Genomic DNA, 17,286 nt, shown 5'->3' on the forward strand with positions numbered 1-17,286 from the left:
AACAAATCGCAACGGTACAACAACTGCTGGCTGCACAAGCTGCATCTGCCACACAACCACAACCGACCAACCAACCAGTCCAACCAAAGCTGCCAACCAGTATACCACTGTTCGACAATTTAAGGACACAGAAGAGGTACTCTGGACAGGCTTGATGCAGGATGTTACCTTTCTAAGATAGATTTGCATGATGCCTACTTGCAAATTCCATTGGATGAAGAATCACTGAAAGTGTTCGTTATAAATACACTCTAAGGACTGTTCAAGTACTTGCATTTGCCCTTCCACACACGCTATTTTTCTATGTTACTTGGAGCAGCTGACTGCAAAAGTGTCATTTTGTTCAAACTACCTAGATGATATTGTCGTTTCAGGTAGTACACTACAGGAACACAGTGCCAATTTGCATACTCTTTTTTGAGTGTTGTTAGAAGCAGCACTCAAGTGTCATACCGAAAAGTGTGACACCCTTCAAACCGAACAACAGTATCTATGTCATGTGATAAACAGTCAGTGTGTGTGTGTGTGTGTGTGTGTGTGTGTGTGTGTGTGTGTGCACCCCCTCCAATCTCAGTTATTTGCAATCTGTGACCTGGGTGTTTCTCGCAGTGTGTGTGAACTGCAAGATAACTTACTACATTCGGTACATACTGAATGCTGCTCAGATCGCGGCCCTATTGCATCACAAAAGTGCATTTTGACCCTGCCAAGCCAGGAGTTTTGAGAACTGATGCTTCTTCCTACAGAATCGGCAGTGTACTTTTGCACAGAATTTCTGCACAAAACAGACCCATTGCTTTTGCCTCAAAGTTGTTAACTCAAACTCAGTGCAATTATTCTGAAACAGTAAAAGAGGCTCTCGTTACTTTGTATGGTGTGACAAATTCCATCACTATTTGTATGGTCACAAGTTCATTTTAGTGGCAGGTCACAAGACTTTGCATGTTGCCAAATTAATGAGCAGGACTCTGAATTGCTGGAATCTTTCCCTTGCACTACAGAGAGATTGCACAGGCCACTGAAGCAGACCCAGATCTCCACCAAGGACACTGGGGAATTGTTCGCACTAAACAATTATCATACCGGCACTGTACTTGGCAGGGTATGGACGTCCATACTGAATAGATGACATCAACATGTCACGCATGCGCGGAAAACCAAACCACTCCGCCACTGACATACTTGGCTTGGCCTAAGACTCAACAGCCGTGGCAAAAAGTGCACATAGACTTTGCAGGACCATTTTGAAACACTTTTATGGCTCATAGTGGTAGACACTTTTACCAAGTTCCCATTTGTGCTGCCTATGGCTTCTACTACATCATGTAGCATCATTCGAGTCTAACAGAGAAGCAGAATGCTTCAGACACACTTTTAAACAACAGATGGCCAAGGCTTCATACCACCAACACACGGGGACAAGCACTGCAACTTTTTCTCGCATCCTATTGCTCCCACAAATGAGACTGATCATCACCGGCGGACCTTCTGAGTGGTTGCCGCCATCGGACAATCCTACACTTGTTATACCCGCCACAGCATCAGGCATCGCCAACGTTCCGCAAGTATTGCTTTGCACCATGCGCTCTTCTTCTTTTCAGGGTTTATGACAACCATGGGAACTGAGAAAGAGGCATGATCTAGGAATGCATTGGCTCTTATGTAGGGGAGGAATGTGCTGGCGTAAGAGGTCACCAGCACACCAGTCGGCAAAGATGAAGTGTGAAGATCAATAGTAGGCACTGGATCAAGCACGCCTATCACGAGAGAGGCCAGAGACACATCGACAAGCAACAAAGCCCTCTCAAGAGCACGTATTTAGGCCACCACTGCTCACCGGAGAGCCTCACTGACTCACTTTTCCAGTTTGGCATCTGTCAGTTATTCGCAGAGTGGGTCACAGGCTACAATAGTACATAGAGATCAGATTGCTGACCATAGTGCGGCTAGCAGTGACTCTAAAGGATGTAAAGGCAAGATTACTGATATTTTGTCTGCCGGTGGACTATTAATAATGAGCTTGTACCACAACACATGGACTCTGTTCCAGTTACGTAAAAGTGCATGTAAATAAAGAACTGTATTAATCCATGTGTGTATTTGGGATATAGAAAGAGGTTACTGACCACCCACAACAACATCCTCTCCCTTGCTTCCCTACAGTACATGACTCTCCAGTTTTCATCAAGAATCCTGCCTAACGTAGTGCAACAACTGACTGCTCATAAAAATTTCATTTCAGCCGCCTGAACATAATTAGAATCTTTTCTGTTAATGGCGCAAGTGTCACTGCCATAGGGTGGAACAGGTACAGCCACCAGAGTATAGAATTTAATTTTTGTTGTTCTTCTTCTTTTCAGTCTTGTACTTATAGCACTATTTCCTCTCTGATATCTGTAATTTAACATCTACATTCTTATCCTTGTTAAAAATGATACAGCTCCCAAGGTAAATGAAGTGTTCAACTTGTTCCAAAGTATCATCTTCAACTACAATTTGGTTTCATACTGGGTATTCCCCATGGAATGCCATTGCCTTAATTTTATGCAGTGCTATTTTAAAATTATAATCCTTTCCAATAAAGTTGGAAAGGTGGATTGATTTTTGTAGTTTGTCTTCAGTATTTGCCATTAATACAATATCGTCAGCATAAACAGAATATTAACACATTTAGTCTTGTTTATAAGGATCCCTTATGGTGCTCTTTCTTCTCATTTTCTGATGGCATCGTCTAAATAAATATTAAAGAGAGTAGGTAATAAACTACACCCTTATCTCTAACCTTAGTTTATTAAAATATTTTCTCCTGTGTAATCTGTTATACAATTATATTTTACATAACTGCCAGTTTGCAGAAGTCAAAAAGCAATCCATCATTATATTCTTCATATTATTTGTTGAAATTTCTCAAGATATCTGTCCAGCTGTCTGCACTTGTTCAGGCCCAGTTACCGACAATGTATCTTCAGTTTCATAGCTGTCTCTCTCAAGCATACTCACTGGGACTGAGCTGAGAGGTGGGGGAGGAATGAAATGAAAGGACTACAATGAGACTCACAGCAGCAGTCACATAAAAAAATATGGAAATACTGTTCTGGCATGCTGTGTACGAGTTGCTGTGTAGACAGCTGTTGAACAAGTGCGGTAATTGGGGTGCACCCAGCTTCAAACTTCATGTGGTTGGTTGGTTTAAAAGAGGGAGGAAGGGTCTGAACTATGATGTCATTGGTCCCTTGTTCCTAAGAAAACAATGCCACAAGCGTGAGAATAAAACAGGCGAGACATATAACAAAATGGAAAGAAAGGAAAAACCACATGAACGAAAGAAAGGCAACGATCACTAAAAGGAACAAAAGAGGACAAGAAAGCAATTGAGACGCTAGAAACAGAAGAGAATAAAACAAGAAAGCAGATAACAGTGGCTGGCCGACCACAAGAATAAAAATAATAAACCAGCCACTCTGCAACACATTAAAACCTCCACCCTAAAGGCACTAGGGTGAAGGACACAGAGGGACAAAGGACATGCGCTACAACTTCAATCAAATGATAAAACCCACTCTCACAAATAAAACGTAAAACTAAATCGGCCAATGACTTGTTGTCAGATAAAATGAGTGGCAATGAGTCCGGTAACCCACGATTTCGTCGCTTGGCAGTCAAAGTGGGACAGTGTACCATAATATGGGCCACTGTCAACCGGGCACCGCACTGACACTCAGGCAAGTCTTCAACGCGCAAGAGGTAAGTGTGGGTCGCCCAAGTGTGGCCAATGCGGAGCCGGCAGAGAACAACTATTCCCTGTGAGCGGCCTGCATGGAAGACTTCCACACATTTGAAGTCTCCTTAATGACACACAGTTTGCTGTGTATACTGTTATGCCATTCTGTCTCCCAAAGCTGAAAAACCCTGCAGCTTAAGTCAGAACGCAGATCAGGTTCAGAGATGCCCATCTCCAGAAGCGGTTTCCGCATAGCCTGTTTGGCCAGCCTGTCAGCAAGTTCATTGCCTGGGATGCCGACGTGTCCTGGGTGCACACAAACACTACTGAACGATAGGATAGGTCCAGGGCATAGAGGGACTCCTGGATGGATGCCACCAAAGAAAGGCAGGGGGAGCACTGGTCGATACCTTGTAGGCTACTCAAAGAGTCAGTACACAGAAGAAACGATTCCTCAGGGCATGAAAGGATATACTGAAGCGCACGAGATATGGCCACCAGCTCTGCAGTGAATACACTACAGCCATCGGGCAAGGAATGCTGTTCAAAATGGACTCAGTGGAGAAAGGCGAAGCCAACATTACCATCAGCCATCGAGCTGCCGGTGTAAACCACTTCAGAGCCCTGGAACACTTCAAGAATCAAGAGGAAGTGACAGCCGAGAGCTGCAGGGTTAACGGAGTCCTTAGGGCCTTGCGAAAGGTCCAGGTGAAGCTTTGGCCTACAGCTACGCCACGGACATGTATGTGAATGGACCTCGAGGAGAGGTGGTGAAGGGAAGGACTCCAGTTCAGACAGAAGCAATCGCACATGAACTGCAATCATTAGCCCTGACCTGGGCCGCAAATGCGGGAGGTGAACCAGCATGGTTGGGAAATGAAGACAGTAATTAGGATGTTCAGGAGAGCTATGAATGTGTGCAATGTAACTGGTGAGCAGTTGTGCACGTCTGATCTTCAATGGAGGGACTGAAGCCTCCACCAGTACGCTTGTCACAGGACTCATCCTAAAACCTCCTATAGCTAGTTGAACTCTGCAGTGGTGCAATGGGTCGAGCAAACGCAATGGTGAGGGCACCGCCGAAACATAAATCACACTCAAATCACTCCAATAGTCAAGGCGGGTTATAACAATGGCTCTGTACAGCTGCAGCAGCGTGGAGCGATCTGCACCCCCGTTGGTGTTGCTCAGGCGGTGGAGGGCATTGAGGTGCTGCCAACACTGGAATGGTGGCGCACTAGCGCAACTGCGATGAAAAGACACCATCACACCAGATCCGGTTGAAGATGATGAGGATGTGTCGCTTGTAGCCAGGTGAGAGATGTTTAATCATCTGGCTGTGGATCGAATCAGGCCCAGGAGCTATGTCATGGCAATGTGCAAAGGTATTGAGGAGCTCCCACTCTGTAAATGGAGCATAATAGGATACACTGTGGCATGTAGTGAATGAGAGGACTTCCCCTTCCAGCCACCATTTAAGAGTGCAAAAAGCTGGGGCTTAATTCTCCGACACAGAGGCTTCAGCAAAGTGCTCAGTGAAGTGCTTGGCGTTTGCGTTGGTAGGTAGCACACCATTTACGGTAGCACTAGGAACACCTGTTGGCGTCTGGTACCCGAAAAGACGTTTGATGTTTGCCCAGACTTGAGAAGGTGACATATGGCACCCAATGGTCGAGACATATCTCTCCCAACACTCCTGCTTCCATTGTTTGATAAGTTGGCGAATGTGGGCACAGTGCTATGAGGTGCTCCAGGGAAGGGTGCCTCTTATGCAGCTGTAGAGCCTGCAACACTCCTTAATTGCTTCAGCGACTTCCATTGACCACCAAGGGACTGCCTTACACTGGAGGCACCCTAAAGTGCATTTTCTGCCGCAGAAATAATAGTTGTAGTCACCTGCTCAAGCATCACATTGATGTTACTGTGTGTGGGAGATTAAATGGTGACAACAGAGGTGAAATTTTCCCAGTGTGCCTTGTTTAAAGCCCATCTGGACAGGCGTCCGTGGGCCTGATGCCGGGGCAGTGATAGGAAGATGCGGAAGTGGTCACTACCACACAGGTCATTATGTGCTCTCCAGTGGATAGATGGGAGAAGTCCTGGGCTGCAAACTAATAAATCAATGGTCGAGTAACTACCATGAGCCACATTGACATGTGTGGCGGCCCCAGGATTTAAGAGGCAGAGGTCGAACTGAAGCAGTAAAGTTTCGGCATCTCTGCCTCGGACAGCAAGTGACACCCCACAAAGGGTTATGGGTGTTAAAATCTCCCAAAAGTAGGAAAGGTTTAGGGAGTTGATTAATAAGTGCAGTTAACACATTCAGGGGTACTGCACGATCTGGAGGAAGATATACATTGCACACAGTTATTCCCTGTGTCATCTTTATTCTGACATCCACAGCTTCAAGAGGGGTTTGAAGGGGCACAGCGCCACTACAGATTGAGTTTAGGGCATAAAGACAAACTGCACGACACTTGATTATAGTCGCTATGGTTCCTGTAATATCCCTTATAGCCATGGAGGGCAGGGGTCCGCAATGCTAGGAGCTAGGTTTCCTGGAGGCCACTGCAGAAAACAGGCGTAAAGCTTAACAGTTGCCGTAGCTCAGCACGTGGTGGAAAAAACTGCCAAATTCCACTGCCGGATGACATCATCATGAGACTGGGAAGGCATGGAACATTTAAAGAGGAAGTTTACGCCTCATGGTCACCTGCTGCCACTGATCTATTGCCTGAGCAGTCTATATCCATTGGGTCTGAGAGTCTGGAGAGATAAAGGTACTCAGCAGACACCAGAGTCTCCACGCCATTCTCAGATGCAGAGCTCTTGTAGGTAGCGGTGGTGTGGGTGCCACCGCAATTTCTTTGGTCTTGGGGGTCTTCTTTTTGGATTTATCTTGCAGTTCCTTGGGTTTCCCTGTCTGGGAGGACTTCACTGGCTCAGTCTCCGGGACTGAGCATGAGTGTGAGGCCCTATGACTAGCTGCTTTTGAGCTCTTCAGCCACTGGCAGGTGTCATCTTTCCGACTAGCAGAAACCTGGGAAACGAGTGATCCAATGGACCCCTTCCTAGCGAGAGAAGCTGAAGACGACTTATGCTTCTCCAGCATAGAAGTGGGGACGGATGTCCTCGATGGTTCTGGGTGTTGCTTCCAAAGTAGGTGGTGCGGGAGCAACAGGGAGGGAAATGGCCCCCACCATCAAGGGAGCAGATGTAGTCTTCTGGCTGTTAGAGGTGACTAGGGTTGGCAGAGCAGATGGGCTAGAAATGTTGTAGTGGCAGAATAAGACAATGTTGTACGTACAGGATGCAGGCGTTCAAATTTTCTCTTAGGCTCAGTGTAGGTCAGTCGGTCCAGGGTCTTATGCTCTATGATTTTCCTTCTTTCTGGAGAATACTGCAGCCTGGCGAGCAAGGCAAATGGTGCTCTCCGTAGTTGACATAGATGGGAGGCAGGGCACATGGAGTACTGGGATGTGAAGGATGCCTACAACCCCGACAGGTGACACTGGAAGTACAGTGGGAAGACATATGGCTGAACTTCCAGCACCGCACCAGGGGAGGGATATATAACTTCACATCACAGCAGTAGACCATCACCTCAACATTCTTGGGTAATGTGTAACCCTCGAAGGCCAAGATGAAGGCACCAGTGGCACTCTGATTATACCTCAGACAACGGTGAACGCGTCGGACAAAATGAACACCTCGCCATTCTAAACTGGCGTGCAGCTCATCGTCAGACTGCAAAAGAAGGTTCCTGTGAAATATGATACACTGGACCATATTTAATCTCTTATGGGGTGTGATGGTAACAGAAACATCCCCCAGCTTGTCACAAGTGAATAATGCCCGTGATTGGGCAGAGGATGCCATTCTCATCAAGTCTGACCCTGACTGCATTTTGGACAAGCCCTCCACCTCCCCAAACCTGTCCTGTAAATGCTCCACAAAAAACTGAGGCTTAATTGTCATGAAAGATTCCCCATCGACTCTTGTATATATGAGCTTCACTGACATCCTTAGCCTGTCGTTCCTCCCATGGTGTGGCCAGGGAGGGGAACGATTTGGGGTCGTACTTCTGTGCGTTGAATTGAGCTCGGAACGCTTAGAGACTGCTAGTGTTTCACTACCAGCAAGAGATGATGGACTACGGTTCATCATGTGACATCCACCTTGATGCCACCCACTCCGACCAGGGGCCCTCCCCACTGGAGCCACCCAGCCACAGCAAAGGCCACCTGGCAGGATGGCCATTGCTGGGAGTCCCGATGCCCCAGGGTGACGCTTATCTACTCCTTGGCATATGTGGGGAGTTAATGGTGCAGGCATCAGCAGAGTGATCCTTGTGTGATCAGGGGGCTACAACCAACAGGGTACATGGCGGCTCCACCACAACAGACTGGCTACCGTGCAGGATATCAGGTGCCAAGAAGTCCATGGTCATTGTCGACGCAGATAGCGGCACTGCATAGTGCATGGTAGAAACCCAGGAAGGTGACCTCGTGCAAGAGATGGAGAATGAGCGGAACTGAAATGCAACAATGAGAAAGTGGGCTAAAGATCTCAACGCGAGATGGACACGATGCACCATGTAAGGCGCACTTCCCCAATTGGCTCGCTCTTCAGAAAAATTTTGAAGAATGGAGGTCAAACCCTACAGGGGACCAACACATAAAGGCCAAAATGTGTGAAACTCCTGTTAGTTACCTCGGGCCTATTCTTATGTTCGGACCCGCAGGGGTAAACTTCATGTGGACCACACACAGTCTCATAGTACAGTGCCTACCGGATTGGTGTGACATAACTGCATTGTCTGGCATTCCACATTACTGCCAGATGAATGTGGCATGCTGCTCTTTGCTACACAATACGTATGTGCTACTAAATGACAATTTATGAAACTCTCTCCTTTTGTTGTACATTTGTATTTGTACTCAGGAGAGTAAGAAACAATCCTGAACCCAAAACTCATTCTGTTGGTCTTGTGTAGGAATACTCATGTATTTGGGTTCACAGTAGTGCTGAATACAGCAACAGAAGACTAAGAACTGACTGCAAATGAAGTATCAAAGACAGGTACAAAAATCAAAATTAATTTAAGGAATTTCCAGAAAAGAAAGAAAACATAGAACTAAACAGAAGTACATAATGGGGTTTCCTATGAACCAACACCTGGAACGTCAGCACTAACATGCCGAAACAACCTTTACATACTTCCTTCCACTAGCTAATCTGAAATTAAAAATACACCTTTCATCAGCTAATTGTCTATCCTATGAGGATCTGACCTCATTACGTGTGTTGTGACACATAACGTTTTACGCAGCAAAATAACAAGGAAATCTGCAATCTTCTTGTGCCTAAGGTGTAGGATCTGCAAGCACAAGCTCACTTCTAAAGAACACTTTACCGAAAGAACTTTATCAGTAAGGAGAATATGACACAGCAGTTGCCAAGATGGGTGCTGTATTTAGTTTAAGAACACAACATGGGTTGGCAAGACATGATTCCATTATGATTACAGCATGACAATATTTTAAGAACTTGCTAACGTGGTCATGTTGTATTTTTAAATTAAATAAAGCACACAACTGGACAACTGGTGCATCATATTTTCGGCACTGAAACCACAATACAGATGTACTATGGATTCACAACAGATTTCTTTTAATATTCACCCATCAGTAAAAGGATGTACTGAACAAAATATTTTAAACATCTGTTGACTAATGTTAATTACATTGACTAAAGACAGGAAAGCTTCATTGTCTGAAGAAGTTGTCATGCCACGATACTAACTATTTATATGAATGTGTGGTGTCTTTTCTTTCGGACATGTCTGAAAGAACACGCCATGCAGAATCCATGCAGCTGTGATTATATGTAAACTGAAGATGGAGAGGGGAGGGGGGGGGGGGGGAGGAGGGACTACCGATGTCAGCTGCATTGGGACATTATGCAGAATTGGCAGCAGCAAGCAAAAAATGTGTACTGGACCGGGATTCCAACCCACTGCTACTGCTTGCTAGGCAAGTGCATTAACCACTGCACCATATGGGAAACAGTATTATCGCAAATGTGTGGCCCAGCTCAGCATGGCCCACACTCCCACCAAGTGCCACCTATCCGCAGTCCCTGTCCATTTCATCCATGCTCACTACTCAGATTCTCGCAGGAGGTGGGACATACTTGTGCATCTGCACTGAAGAAGGTAGATCCATTGCCCATCTAGACGAATCAATTACATGAGTGTGTGATGTCTTTCTTTTGATGAACAACTACTAATGTGATTCTGTTTCACAGAAAATGTTGTTGGTTCAAAATTCAGAAATATGTATGGTCACCACTACCCTTATGCAATGTGAATTCTCTGTTTATTTGAATGAGTCCTGTATTGCAAATCAGAGTGATTTACATGAAATTATTAATTTGTATGTTAAATGAATCACTGTTGTATGTCAAAAGTATGTAGTCAAAGTTTGGAATATAACAGTGGTTTTGACCAAATTTACAATGAGAAATGGGACTGCTTATGAACTCCTAGTTTAATTATCACAGTTTTAGGTAATTTAAAACATATTACTGGAAAGTGGGAATGCTTAACTTTGGAGTGGTGTAATTTATTTTCGCAACTATCTTGATTAGCTCATAAAGTTTTGAACATAGCAAAGTATATTACAGCCATTAGTTAGTTATAGCTTTTAATTATGAGTGCTCTAATGAAAGCTAAGTACAACAGAGGAACCAGAACAGCCAAAATAATAATCTGAACAATAAGTTCCTGTGAAATTCACTCTAAATAAGAACTTATAGATTTTCATGTATGTGTTATGCGCCAACAAAAAGATGTATAGAAAATAGACAAAAATCATCAAAAAGATTTACTAATTTATGGCAGTAGAAAAACTGCAACAAATGGGGAGAATCCAGCTGTTATGTCACAGCTCCTCAGCAGTTTCGTCAGTGTCGCCCTAACCGCCGTCTGCTTCACGTCTGCTGTGCAGCGAGCTACCTTAATTTAAGTATTAACTGTATTTTTTCTTACTTGACACTTCTTGTTCCGTGTGTTTTTGCTTTTAGTAAGCTTTAATTGTCGAGTGCTATTAATAGTGTTCCATAGATTTTGTGTTTGTTTTGAATACAGTCAGAGAGAGTCCCTTTAGTCAACCACTGTGCCAGTAGTGCTAGTGTTTGTTTTCAATTCAGTCCAGAGACAGGTAGTGCTATTTTCATTGTTCTCTACAAGAAGTGGTTAGCAATCACAGTTTAGTCAATAATCAGCCGCCTTTAGTGAATTAGCAGTCTAGTTAAAAGTTGATTAAGTCTCTTCAGTAAATTGATTCCTTAGGATGGATAGGATGTGTGACTGCTGTGTACGGATGCAGGAGGAGCTGGCCACTCTTCGCGAACAGCTGAGCGTGTTGATGGCCGCGGTCGGCCGTCTTCAGGCTGCTGCCTCGGAGTGTAGCGGCAGTGGGGAGTCTGGTGCGTCGCAAGGTACACCCCAGGTGTTACATGCTTCACCCACTGTCGAGACATCTTCGCGGGTACCGGGCGTGGTTGGGGCACCCTCTGCCCAAGGAGAGTGGCGGGTTCAGTGGCGTTCGCGGCGCACGAGGCGGAGGGTAAATGTGGAGGCTGGCCGTGTGGCATCGCCCGCTCTGCCTGTGAGTGGACATGTGGCTGCTCCTTCAGCAAGGTCCGAGCAGGCACATGGGGGGAGGGGTTTATTAGTTATTGGGAGCTCCAACGTTAGGAGGGTGATGGGGCCCCTTAGGGAAATAGCGGAAAGGTCGGGGAAGAAGGCCAGTGTTCACTCTGTCTGCTTGCCGGGGGGTCTAATCCGAGATGTGGAGGAGGCCCTACCGGCGGCGATAGAAGGCACTGGGTGCACCCAACTGCAAATTGTTGCTCATGTCGGCACCAATGACTCCTGCCGTCTGGGTTCAGAGGTCATCCTCAGTTCGTACAGGCGGTTGGCGGAATTGGTGAAGACGGAAAGCCTCGCTCGCGGGGTGCAATCAGAGCTAACTATTTGTAGTATCGCGGCCCTCTGGTTTGGAGCCAAGTGGAAGGCTTAAACCAGAGGCTCAGACGATTCTGCGGGTGCAAATTTCTCGACCTCTGCTATCGGGTGGAGAAATGTAGGGTCCCCCTGAATAGGTCAGGCGTGCACTACACGCCGGAAGCGGCTACAAGTGTAGCGGAGTACGTGTGGAGTGCACATGGGGGTTTTTTAGGTTAGAGAATTCCCTCCCTAGGCCCGACAAGACGCCTCCTGAGACGTGGCAAGGTAGGAGCAGGCAAAATGCAACAGGGAATGACAATATTAATGTGCTAATAGTAAACTGCAGGAGTGTCTATAGAAAGGTCCCAGAACTGCTCTCATTAATAAACGGTCACAACGCCCATATAGCACTAGGGACAGAAAGTTGGCTGAAACCAGACGTAAACAGTAATGAAATCATAAACTCAGATTGGAATGTATACCGCAGAGATAGGCTGGACAGTGAAGGGGGAGGCGTGTTCATAGCGATAAGAAGTGCAATAGTATCGAAGGAAACTGACGGAGATCCGAATTGTGAAATGATTTGGGTGAAGGTCACGGTTAAAGCAGGCTCAGACATGGTAATTGGATGTCTCTATAGGCCCCCGGGCTCAGCAGCTGTTGTGACTGACCACCTGGAGAATAATTTGGAAAATATTTCGAGTAGATTTCCCCACCATGTTATAGCTCTGGGTGGAGATTTTAATTTGCCGAATATAGACTGGGAGACTCAAACGTTCATAACAGGCGGCAGGGAAAAAGAAACCAGTGAAATTTTTTTCAAGTGCTGTATCTCAAAACTACCTTGAGCAGTTAAACAGAGAACCGACTCATGGCGATAACATATTAGACCTTCTGGTGACAAACAGACCCGAACTATTTGAATCAGTTAATGCAGAACAGGGAATCAGCGATCATAAAGCGGTTATTGCATCGATGATTTCAGTCGTAAATAGAAATATTAAAAAAGGTAGGAAGATTTTTCTGTTTAGCAAAAGTGACAAAAAGCAGATTTCAAAGTACTTGATGGCTGAACACAAAAGTTTTGTGTTGAGGATCAGTGGACAAAGTTCAAAACCATCGTACAATATGCGTTAGATGAGTATGTGCCAAGAGAGATCGTAAGAGATGGAAACTAGCCACCATGGTACAACAAGCGAGTTAGAAAACTGCTGCGGAAGCAAAGGGTACTTCACAGCAAACATAAACATAGCCAAAGCCTTGCAGACAAACAAAAATTACGTGAAGCAAAATGTAGTGTGAGGAGGGCTATGCGACAGGTGTTCAATGAATTCGAAAGTAAAGTTCTATGTACTGACTTGGCAGAAAATCCTAAGAAATTTTGGTCCTATGTCAAAGCGGTAGGTGGATCAAAACAAAATGTCCAGACACACTGTGACCAAAATGGTACTGAAACAGAGGATGACAGACTAAAGGCCGAAATACTAAATGTCTTCTTCCAAAGCTGTTTCACAGAGGAAGACTGCACTGTAGTTGCTTCTCTAGATTGTCGCACAGATGACAAAATGGTAGATATCGAAATAGATGACAGAGGGATAGAGAAACATTTAAAATCGCTCAAAAGAGGAAAGGCCGCTGGACCTGATGGGATACCAGTTCAATTTTACTCAGAGTACGCGAAGGAACTTGCCCCCCTTCTTGCAGCGGTGTACCGTAGGTCTCTAGAAGAGCGAAGCGTTCCAAAGGATTGGAAAAGAGCACAGGTCATCCCCGTTTTCAAGAAGGGACGTCAAACAGATGTGCAGAACTATAGACCTATATCTCTATCGTCGATCAGTTGTAGAATTTTGGAACACATATTATGTTCAAGTATAATGACTTTTCTGGAGACTAGAAATCTACTCTGTATGAATCAGCATGCGTTTCGAAAAAGACGGTCGTGTGAAAGCCAGCTCGCGCTGTTCGTCCACGAGACTCGGAGGGCCATAGACACAGGTTCACAGGTAGATGCCGTTTTTCTTGACTTCCGCAAGGCGTTTGATACAGTTCCCCACAGTCGTTTCATGAACAAAGTAAGAGCATATGGACTATCAGACCAATTGTGTGATTGGATTGAAGAGTTCCTAGATAACAGAACACAGCATGTCATTCTCAATGGAGAGAAGTCTTCCAAAGTAAGAGTGATTTCAGGTGTGCCGCAGGGGAGTGTCATAGGACCGTTGCTATTCACAATAAACATAAATGACCTGGTGGATGACATCAGAAGTTCACTGAGGCTTTTTGCAGATGATGCTGTGGTGTATCGAGAGGTTGCAACAATGAAAAATTGTACTGAAATGCAGGAGGATCTGCAACGAATTGACGCATGGTGCAGGGAATGGCAATTGAATCTCAGTGTAGATAAGTGTAATGTGCTGCAAATACATAGAAAGATAAATCCCTTTTCATTTACCTACAAAATAGCTGGTCAGCAACTGGAAGCAGTTAATTCCATACATTATCTGGGAGTACGCATTCGGAGTGATTTAAAATGGAATGATCACATAAAGTGATCGTAGGTAAAGCAGATGCCAGACTGAGATTCATTGGAAGAATCCGAAGGAAATGCAATGCGAAAAAAAAAGGAAGTATGTTACAGTACGCTTGTTCGCCCACTGCTTGAATACTGCTCAACAGTGTGGGATCCGTACCAGATAGGGTTGATAGAGGAGATAGAGAAGATCCAACGGAGAGCAGTGCGCTTTGTTACAGGATCATTTAGTAATCGCGAAAGCGTTACGGAGATGATAGATAAACTCCAGTGGAAGACTCTGCAGGAGAGACGCTCAGTAGCTCGGTGCGGGCTTTTGTTAAAGTTTTGAGAACATACCTTCACCGAAGAGTCAAGCAGTATATTGCTCTCTCCTACGTATATCTCGTGAAGAGACCATGAGGATAAAATCAGAGAGATTAGAGCCCACACAGAAGCATACCGACAATCCTTCTTTCCACGAACAATACGAGATTGGAATAGAAGGGAGAACCGATAGAGGTACTCAGGGTACCCTCCGCCACACACCGTCAGGTGGCTTGCGGAGTATGGATATAGATGTAGATGTAGAACTACACTGTCTTGCTGCCTCTGGATCACAGGGTTTCGGGTTCGATTCCCAGTTGGTTTGGGGATTTTCTCTGCTCAGTGGCCGGGTGTTTGTGTTGTCCTCATCATTTCATCATCATCATTCATGACAGTTGCTAAATTGGACTGTGTAGAAATTGTAACTTTGTATGGGGGCTGATGAACGCACAGTTGAGTGCCCCACAAACCAATCATCATCAGCAACTACTCTGAGATATATCTGGGTACGTTATACAGCAAAACTTTTACATAAATAAAGGCTAATATATCCTTATTGGAGATAAGAGAACCACTTGAACGAACATTAAGAGCTCAGATGGAAACCCAGTCCTAAGCAAAGAAGGGAAAGCAGAAAGGTGGAAGGAGTATATAGAAGGTCTATACAAGGGCGATGTACTTGAGGACAATATTATGGAAATGGAAGAGGATGTAGATGAAGATGAAATGGGAGATACGATACTGCGTGAAGAGTTTGACAGAGCACTGAAAGACCTGATTCGAAACATGGCCCCCGGAGTAGACAACATTCCATTGGAACTACTGACGGCCTTGGGAGAGCCAGTCCTGACAAATCTCTACCATCTGGTGAACAAGATGTATGAGACAGGCGAAATACCCTCAGACTTCAAGAAGAATATAATAATTCCAGTCCCAAAGAAAGCAGTTGTTGACAGATGTGAAAATTACCGAACAATCAGTTTAATAAGCCACAGCTGCAAAATACTAACGCGAATTCTTTACAGACGAATGGAAAAACTAGTACAAGCCGATCTTGGGGAAGATCAGTTTGGATTCCATAGAAATGTTGGAATACGTGAGGCAATACTGACCCTATGACTTATCTTAAAAGCTGGACTAAGGAAGGGCAAACCTATGTTTCTAGCATTTGTAGACTTAGAGAAAGCTTTTGACAATGTTGACTGGGATACTCTCTTTCAAATTCTGAAGGTGGCAGGGGTAAAATACAGGGAGCGAAAGGCTATTTACAATTTGTACAGAAACCAGATGGCAGTTATTAGAGTCGAGGGACATGAAAGGGAGGCAGTGGTTGGGAAGGGAGTGAGACAGGGTTGTAGTCTCTCCCCGATTGTATTCAATCTGTATATTGAGCAAGCATTAAAGAAAACAAAAGAAAAAATTGGAGTAGGTATTAAAATCCATGGAGAAGAGATAAAAACTTTGAGGTCCACTGATGACATTGTAATTCTGTCAGAGACAGCAAAGGACTTGGAAGAGCAGTTGAACGGATTGGATAGTGTCTTGAAAGGAGGATATAAGATGAACATCAACAAAAGCAAAACGAGGATAACGGAATGTAGTCAAATTAAGTTGGGTGATGATGAGAGAATTAGATTAGGAAATGAGACACTTAAAGTAGTGAAGGAGTTTTGCTATTTGCGGAGCAAAATAACTGATGATGTTCGAAGTAGAGAGGATATAAAATGTAGACTGGCAATGGCAAGGAAAGCGTTCCTGAAGAAGAGAAATTTGTTAACATCGAGTATACATTTAAGTGTCAGGAAGTCGTTTCTGAAAGTATTTGTATGGAGTGTAGCCATGTATGGAAGTGAAACATGGACGATAAATAGTTTGGACAAGAATAGAATAGAAGCTTTTGAAATGTGGTGCTCCAGAAGAGTGCTGAAGATTAGATGGGTAGATCACATAACTAATGAGGAAGTATTGAATTGGATTGGAGAGAAGAGAAGTTTGTGGCACAACTTGACCAGAAGAAGGTATCGGTTGGTAGGACATGTTCTGAGGCATCAAGGGATCACCAATTTAGTATTGGAGGGCAGCGTGGAGGGTAAAAATTGTAGACGGAGACCAAGAGATGACTACACTAAGCAGATTCAGAAAGATGTAGGTTGCAGTAGGTACTGGGAGATGAAGAAGCTTGCACAGGATAGAGTAGCACGGAGAGCTGCATCAAACCCGTCTCAGGACTGAAGACCACAACAACAACAATATATCCTCAATATTAATTAAATTGAAACAGTACTCAGAACATCAGAGGTATTGATGGTAAATCCAGGCTGCAATATAATACAGATTCCCATCCACCAAATAGAAGAGAGACTGACCTGTTATCTTCTATTTAGTGGGTATCAACCTATCTTCATCTGCATTTAAAAAAATATATATTTCTATACAAATGAAACAAGGCACTCTTTTAGTATGGTGCATGCCAATAAATAAATTAAAATGTAATTCTGTAACTAGATTGCAACATGACAGCACAAAATGCATTGACAATGTTTAAAGGTCAAGGTTTAGGTCTCAATTTTTTTTAATTACCTATATTCATGTATAATTCTTATTACCTGCAAACTTTTTTGTTAGGGATAGACCCAAGAAATCACAGCTAGATATGAAAAATTTGCACACACTATATAACAACATGCAATTAATAAGGGTTACATATGATAGCAT

The 17,286-nt window shown here is 44.4% G+C and overlaps 1 protein-coding gene across 3 annotated transcripts in view; it reads right to left on the reverse strand.

The window, feature by feature from the left end:
- Positions 1 to 17,286, reverse strand: part of LOC126297785 (regulator of nonsense transcripts 2-like) — a 199,061-nt gene that overhangs the window by 72,618 nt on the left and 109,157 nt on the right. The window lies entirely within an intron of this gene.

This window comes from Schistocerca gregaria, chromosome X (assembly GCF_023897955.1).
Source record: "Schistocerca gregaria isolate iqSchGreg1 chromosome X, iqSchGreg1.2, whole genome shotgun sequence".
Lineage (NCBI taxonomy): Eukaryota > Metazoa > Arthropoda > Insecta > Orthoptera > Acrididae > Schistocerca > Schistocerca gregaria.